Source organism: Ctenocephalides felis, unplaced genomic scaffold (genome assembly GCF_003426905.1).
Source record: "Ctenocephalides felis isolate EL2017-DRISC unplaced genomic scaffold, ASM342690v1 CF-g0.4_SCAFFOLD_03572, whole genome shotgun sequence".
NCBI lineage: Eukaryota > Metazoa > Arthropoda > Insecta > Siphonaptera > Pulicidae > Ctenocephalides > Ctenocephalides felis.
This window is the reverse complement of record NW_020539726.1, coordinates 39,777,491-39,785,500: the sequence shown is the minus strand read 5'-3', so window position 1 is coordinate 39,785,500 and position 8,010 is coordinate 39,777,491.

Here is an 8,010-nt window from a genome sequence, read left to right as displayed (position 1 = left end):
AAAAAAAAATTAGGGACAACATAAATTTATAAAATACATCATTGACAAAAAATTTAAAAAAAATCATTGAATGACAAAAAAAATGGAAAAACGACCTTTAAAAAATTTTTGAAAAAATCATTAGCAAAAAAAAATTTTGATAAAAACCAAGGACAAAATAAATTTATGAAAAACATCATTAACAAAAATTTATTGAAAAAAAATCTTTGAAAGACAAAAAAAATTAGAAAAAAGACCTTTAAATTTTTTTTCGAAAAAATCATTAGCAAAAAAAAAAAAAAAATTTAAGGACAAAATAAATTTATAAAAAACATCATTGACAAAAAAATTAAAAAAAAATCATTATATGACAAAAAAATTTGGAAAAAGACTTTAAAATTTTTTTCGAAAGAATCATTAACAAAAAAAAACATTTTGAAAAAAAATTAAAGACAACATAAATTTATAAAAAACATCATTGACAAAAATTTTTTGAAAAAAATCATTGAATGACAAACAATTTGGAAAAAAGACCTTTACAAAAAATTTCGAAAAATCATTAGCAAAAAAAAATTGAAAAAAATTAAGGACAACAAAAATTTATAAAAAACATCATTGACAAAAAAAAATTTGAAAAAGAAATCAATGAATAACAAAAAAATTTAGAAAAAGACCTTTAAAAATTTTTTTTGAAAAAATCATTAGGAAAAAAAATTGAATAAAATTAAGGACAAAATAAATTTATGAAAAACATCATTGACAAAAAATTTTTGAAAAATATCATTGACAAAAAATTTTTGAAAAAAAACATTGAATGCCAAAAAAAAATTGAAAAAAAGACCTTTAAAAATTTTTTTTTTGAAAAAATTATTAGCAAAAAAAATAAGAACAAAATAAATTTATAAAAAACATCATTGACAAAACATTTTTTGAAAAAAATCATTGAACAAGGACAAAATAAATTTATAAAAAACGAAGAAAGACTTTTTATATTATACACCTTTTTATATTTGCTAGTTTCAAATTTGATCGTCAGTAGAGTCCCTATTGTATTTTCTTATCGATCAAAACTTTGTTGACTTGTCAGTAGAATCCCTTTTAAACTTTAAGGTAAAGTTTATGATCATATTTTAACTATTCGAGTCCTTTTTAATCTTTTAGATCAAAACTAAGGTTTCCTCGTCAGTAGAGTCCTTTCTATATATTTTTTATATCTATATCAGTTAGTGGAGATCATTTTCAATTTTTATATTTACTAATTTTAAATTTAGTCATCAGTAGAGTCCCATTTTATCAACTCGATTGTAAGTAAAGTTTGCTTGCCAGTAGAGTCCATTTTTATGTTCTGGATTAAAATTATGTTTGCTCGTCAGTAGAGTCCTTTTATTTTTTCTGACGATTGATAATTCTTTGAACAGCTTTAGAATCTGTCTTGTTTATGAAAACATTATCTTTTTTAATATAAGAATAATTTCTAATCGATAAGCTTAAGTAAGTACACGGCACAAATGTTTAATTTGTTTTATTATTTTCAAGGAGAGGGTAAAATATTCTTCTGATTCAGTCATTTTTCATTAAATCAAGATTTGTACTACGATGTGACTTTGAAATGTTTATTTATCTATGCAGATTTCCTTGTCGATGTTGGTACGAAACAACGTTGATGCCGGTACGCATACAACGACAGATCTCTATTCACATACACGACGACTAATCACAATCGACTCGTATAGAAATGATATCAACGAGAGCGAATGACCTTCACTTCACGTTGGCGTAACAATTTCCGTTGCATTTGTACGGATATACACCCTAGTCGCGCCTAAAGAAGTTTTACTTAAAATTAAAACATAAACCGCTTATTCTAAAAATTAAATTGAAAAAAAATGCAGATTATTTTATATATAATGATGTTTTACTTAGCTTTTAATATTCAATATATATAATATATGGTATTTATAATATGTATATATAATGTGTGTATGTAATAAAATTATAATATAATAAAATATATATTTATAACTAACTTATTATATATATATATATATATATATATATATAATTAAAATTCTTGGTATAAAATTAAATTGAGATAAACTTTCGAATATAATTCAATTCGAAAGTTAACCCTTAAAAAAATGTTTCATTAACATTTGCAATACTATTGAAAACAAATCTTTACAAATGGAAGCGATAATAGTATTGCAAACAATTCATAATTTTAACTTTAACCCATTCTCGGTTAAGATTTTTGTGTTAAATATAAGAGAGCTAAAAAACTTTCTTATATTTGATATAATTTGGAGAATAGGTTTTCAAAATTAAATCGACAGTACGTAACGAATTGGGCATTTTTAATATCGATATAACCTCTAAAACTACAACTTCATACATATACATATACACATATATATATATATATATACATATATATATATATATATATATATATATATCAGGGTTGTTTTTAATATCAATATTTTCAAATTTCTTTGCTCCCAAGGGCTCAAATGTTTCCAAATTGATAAAAGAAAATTCTCTGAAAATTTTAGCTCTTAATATTAACTTTTAGATAGTGCGCAATTCAACCAAATTTCCAAAAATACTTTGGTTGTAGTGCGGACTATCTAAAAGTTAATATTATGAGCTAAAACTTTCAGGGATTTTTTTTTGACAATTTGAAAGCATTTGAGCCCCTGGGAGCAAAGAAATTCGAAAATTTAAAAAAGTTATGAGCAGGCATTCATCCAGATTGACAAAAAACTATATTTTATTTTTTCAAAAAATTCAATAGACGTTTCGAATCTCAGTTTGTCCCTTCAGTAAAAAAAAACAACTAATAAAAATAATCAATAATTAATAAAAATCATCCATTGATTATTTTACATAAAACTTATGTATGTTTACAAGAAATGCAAACATACATAAACAAAACCTAATCGATCTGAGTTAGAATGATTAGCATTTGTTGTAGAAATATGCAGAAAATAAATAAAAAAAAGTAAAGTATACGTTTCGAGTTCCAGTTTGTCCCTTCTTCAGTCAAGAAAACAACTAATGAAAAACAATCAATGATTAATTTACAAACAACTTGTGTTATGTTTACAAGAAATGCAAACATACATAAACAAAACCTAACCGAGCCGAGTTATAATGAATAGCGTATGTTGTAAAAATATGCATAAAATAAATAAAAAAAACTAAATTTAGTTTCTCAAAAAATCCTTACGTTTCGAGTCCCAGTTTGTCCCTTCTTCAGTGAATAAAACAACTAATAAAAATAATCAATAATTAATAAAAATCAACTATTAATTAATTTACAAACAACTTGTGTATGTTTACAAGAAATGCAAACACATATAAACAATACCTAATCGAACCGAGTTGGAATGAATGGCGTTATGTTGTGAAAATATGCAGAAAATAAATTTAAAAAAACTAAATTAAGTTTCTCAAGAAATTCATACGTTTCGAGTCCCATTTTGTCTCTTCTTCAGGGAATAAAAGACAATTAATCATTGAATATTTTACAAAAAACTCATGTAAGTTTACAAGAAATGCAAAAATGAATAAACTAAACCTAATCAAACCGAATTAAAATTAAGGGCATCCAAAAAAACCTTTTTTTTTTAATTTTTAAAAATTATATAAAAAACTAATATAAAAATGATGTCTGTTGAATTAATATAAAAAATAAAAATATTAAAATTATAAAATTGTTGATATATATTTTAAATAAAAATGACGTCCATCCTAACCGACATTTGTCGGAGAAATTGAATTCTGAATTTATCTGAATGAATGTTTGCTCAATTTATATATATATATATATATATATATGTTTAATTTGAGTTTAATAATCGGGCGTAACATCAATAAAAATAGTATGAGTTTTTTTTTTAAATTTATTTATTTAAAATCCATACGTTTCGGCTAGCATCTTAGCCATCATTCAGTGGTAATCAAGTTAAAATTTTGTATCCTAATATAGCATATGAAACCATTATTAATCCATGGTATGAGTATGTGCACATTGATAAGATATATATTTTTTTATCTATTTATATTAAAAAATATATATCTTATCAATGTGCACATACTCATACCATGGATTAATAATGGTTTCATATGCTATATTAGGATACAAAATTTTAACTTGATTACCACTGAATGATGGCTAAGATGCTAGCCGAAACGTATGGATTTTAAATAAATAAATTTTTAAAAAAAACTCATACTATTTTTATTGATGTTACGCCCGATTATTAAACTCAAATTAAACATATATATCAACATCAAATTCAAGACTATTCAAAAATATATATATATATATATATATATATATATATATATATATATATATGTATATATGTATATGTATGTATATCTTTATGTATATATGTCAATTACAAAATATGGCCAGCATTTATTAATATAATAATCAGAAAAATAACATTAAATTCATTCATTCATCGTCAAAAAAAACATTCACAACAAATCGAGACCTAAAATTTAATTATCTGAAAATATTATTTAATTTTTTTTTTGTCAAAAATATTAAATTTACGAATCTCGATTATCACATATACTTTGAGAACATCAGAAAAATTGTCAAAACTTATATTTATTTATATTTATATATTTATTTATATGTATATAATTAAAATACCGATAGAATATTTATTATTGTTAAAAGTATACTTATCGAGTATATAATAATGATAAAAAATAATAACGACGATGATATATATGTATATATTTATATATTAAATCTTTTTCTGCAAACTTAAGTCTCTAGAAGTTTTACTTTAATATGTTTTGTATTTTGTGAGCTCACGATTTTATATATACATATATATATATATATATATATATATATATGATTTTCTTCGACTGTTTTATATCCAAAGGAAGTGTTTTCATTTATGTGAAAAATCTCTTGAAATTGTATTATTATTAAATATAATTTTTGATTGCTATAAGGAATAAGAAAATTTAAAATCGACTCTACACAGTATAATGAATATAAATAATTTGACAGATTAATTTTGGTGATAATTTTATATAAAATAATTTAGCAAATCATAGTTTTGTAACTAAAGAGAAAAAAATCACCACTGATATATTTTTATTGCTGTAATGTGACATTGAAAATTTTAGATCAAAACATAAAACTCACTAAATTTTTCTTTAATATAAATAATGTATATTGAAACTAAATTACAGTTTTGTAACTGAATATGGTGTATGTATTTAAAATCGAAACGTGTGACTATAAAAAATATTTTAAATCATATTTTTGACCCTGATAAAGATGTTTTACAGAGGAAGACAAATGCCATGATTGATGATGGTATCAATTTGAATCCGAAACGTGTGACTTGATAGGGTAATATATTAAATTTTCGTTTCGTCCCTGTTTACTCTTTTATTTCAGTTTTCTCGTCAGTAGAGTCCCTTTTTATTTTGTCTAGTATTTGAGTTATTTTCAAAAAATGCAGTTTGCTCGTCAGTAGAGTCATTTTTCTTTGTTTCGTTTTTTATTCAATTTATTATATTTTTTGTACCATTTCTTTTTGTACCTATCAATTTTGTAAATAAAATATTAAAGTCTTGATTAATAAACATAAATTATAACAAAAATAAAAATAAAAAGTAGAGTCCTTTTTTGAATTGTCTCTTGTTTTAGTTTGCTCGTCAGTAGAGTCAGTTTTTAATTCCATGTCTCAAATACGAAATTTGTTGACAGCAGAGTCCTTTTTGGCTTCTATTTCAACAAGTTCGTCAGTAGAGTCCTTTTTCTAATTTATTTAAAAAAAACGCAATTTGCTTGTCAGTAAAGTCCCTTTTTACTTTAAATTTTGTTTCAGTTTGCTCGTCAGTAGAGTCCTTTTTAACTTCCCGTAGGATGATAAAGATATAGTAATCACAAAAAATCGAAAATGAAAAATTTGATATATATTTACGTTTCAGAAGTTTCTGAACATTTTGGCATACCTTAGAAAAATTTGATGCGTGTGTGTGCGGATACAATCTTTCATCGACGATTTCGAGAGACCGGCTTAACCGATTTGAAAAATTCAAAAAACATTCGATTTCTACTGACAAGGAGACGTGCTGATTACTTTTTGGCAAAAGCAGGTCCCGCCGTTTCGGAGATACAGGGAAAAAGTGCCAAAAACAGTAATTCAATTTTTGAGAGAACGGAGCGTCAGATTTGAATAATTCAAAAAACATTTTACTCGTATTGACGAAATGAAAAACCTGAATGAATTTTTGGGGAAGGCAGGTCTCGCGGTTTCGGAGATCTAGTGAAAAAAGTAACAAAAAATGCCATTTGGCGGTCAAAAATGATAATTAGACATATGCATATGGAATTATTAGATATTTTGTGAAGATTTTAACAATAAGTACAATCTGTACTAATGTTTATCCGAGTCTGCGACGCGGCGCTTAGGCGCTTCCATACTTCTTTAATCTACTAAAATTTCAAAACGCCCAAAGATCTTTTTTTTTCAACATAACAGTATGGTTTCAGCAAAGATTTATATTTATCCATGAAATTATATAAAATTTATTTTGTAGTCGCACGTTTCGATATAAAATCAATGGCATCTTCAGCGCCAAAACAATTTTTGAAAAATCTAAATAATTTATTAATTTAGATAGATTTATTTATTTATTTTTTATATATTTCCTGTTCCCTTGGATATAAAACAATCAGAAAAAAATCAGTAAAATCGAAGACGCAAAAATCAAAAACAAATGTTATATAACAATATATAGTACAACTCGTTGTTGTGTTTAATAAAAATATTTAAAGCTATCGTTAACATAATCCATTAATATTTATTTATTTATATATATATTTTTTATATTTATATAAACGCGTACATTTATCAACTATATAATATATAATAATTTATTCCGTAAAATCTGTCTTTCCATTATTAAATCCACATAATCTTTTTTTTTCCTCGAACCAAAAAAATGGCAGCTGTTGTCACGACAATATGCAAAAATCGTTTTTTTTTAATTTAATTTTTAAATTTCTAATTTACGAATTAAAATTCAAAAATCGCCATCATATCGTTTAGTATTGCCATATATCGATTGTTTCTAATTTACGAATATGATGTTTTGAGTATCACTTAATTTTTTTTTGAAATTATTGCATTGTCTTAGTATTTATATTTAAGCACCATTTTTTTCTTTATTTTTTATTATTAAATATAATAAATTTTGTTTACAACGATCTATGCGAATGGAACACATGAATAGTTTTTATTCGTATTTATTTTTTTTGTATTTAGTTTTCGATGTTATTTATATTTTTTTGAAGTGAAACTTGTAATGGGATTAATAGAGAATAGAAAGAGGCGGATATAAGTACTGTCTGAAGTTCGAACGGAAGAAAGAGAAAGAAAGATACATAAAGGTGAATGTAGAAGAGAGAAAGGAATAGTCTGAAATTTTTTTGGAATGACTACAAACGTTTCAAATTGTCCAATAAAGTTGCAAATTGTCTGTGCTGAACACATTTCGTTTTTAAAAATTTTCAAATTTTCAAATTGTCTAATAAAGTCTCAAATTATCCAATAAAGTTTCAAATCGTCTGTCTTGAATACAATTTGTTTTCGAAATGCATTTTCTAATTTTCAATTAGTTTTCTAATATAGTTTAAAATTGTTTTGAAAATGTCAGATGTCTTGAAAATGTTGTAAAAATGTTTGTTTTGAAAATGTCAAATTGTTTGATTTGAAAATGTTAAACACTGTTTGTTTTGAAAACATTGTCATACGTTTGAATCGTCTGAAATTGTATGCCATAAGTTTAAGAAGTGTTTTTAAAAATATTTTGACAATATTGTAAATTTTTTTTTGAAAATGTTGTCAAATTGTTGTAAATCGTATGAAAATATCGTCAGATGTCATGAAAATGTTGCCAGGTGTCTTGAAAACATTGTCAAAATGTTTTGAATTTTTTTTGCAAATTTGTTGAAAACTTTTTGAAAATGCTGTCAAATTGTAT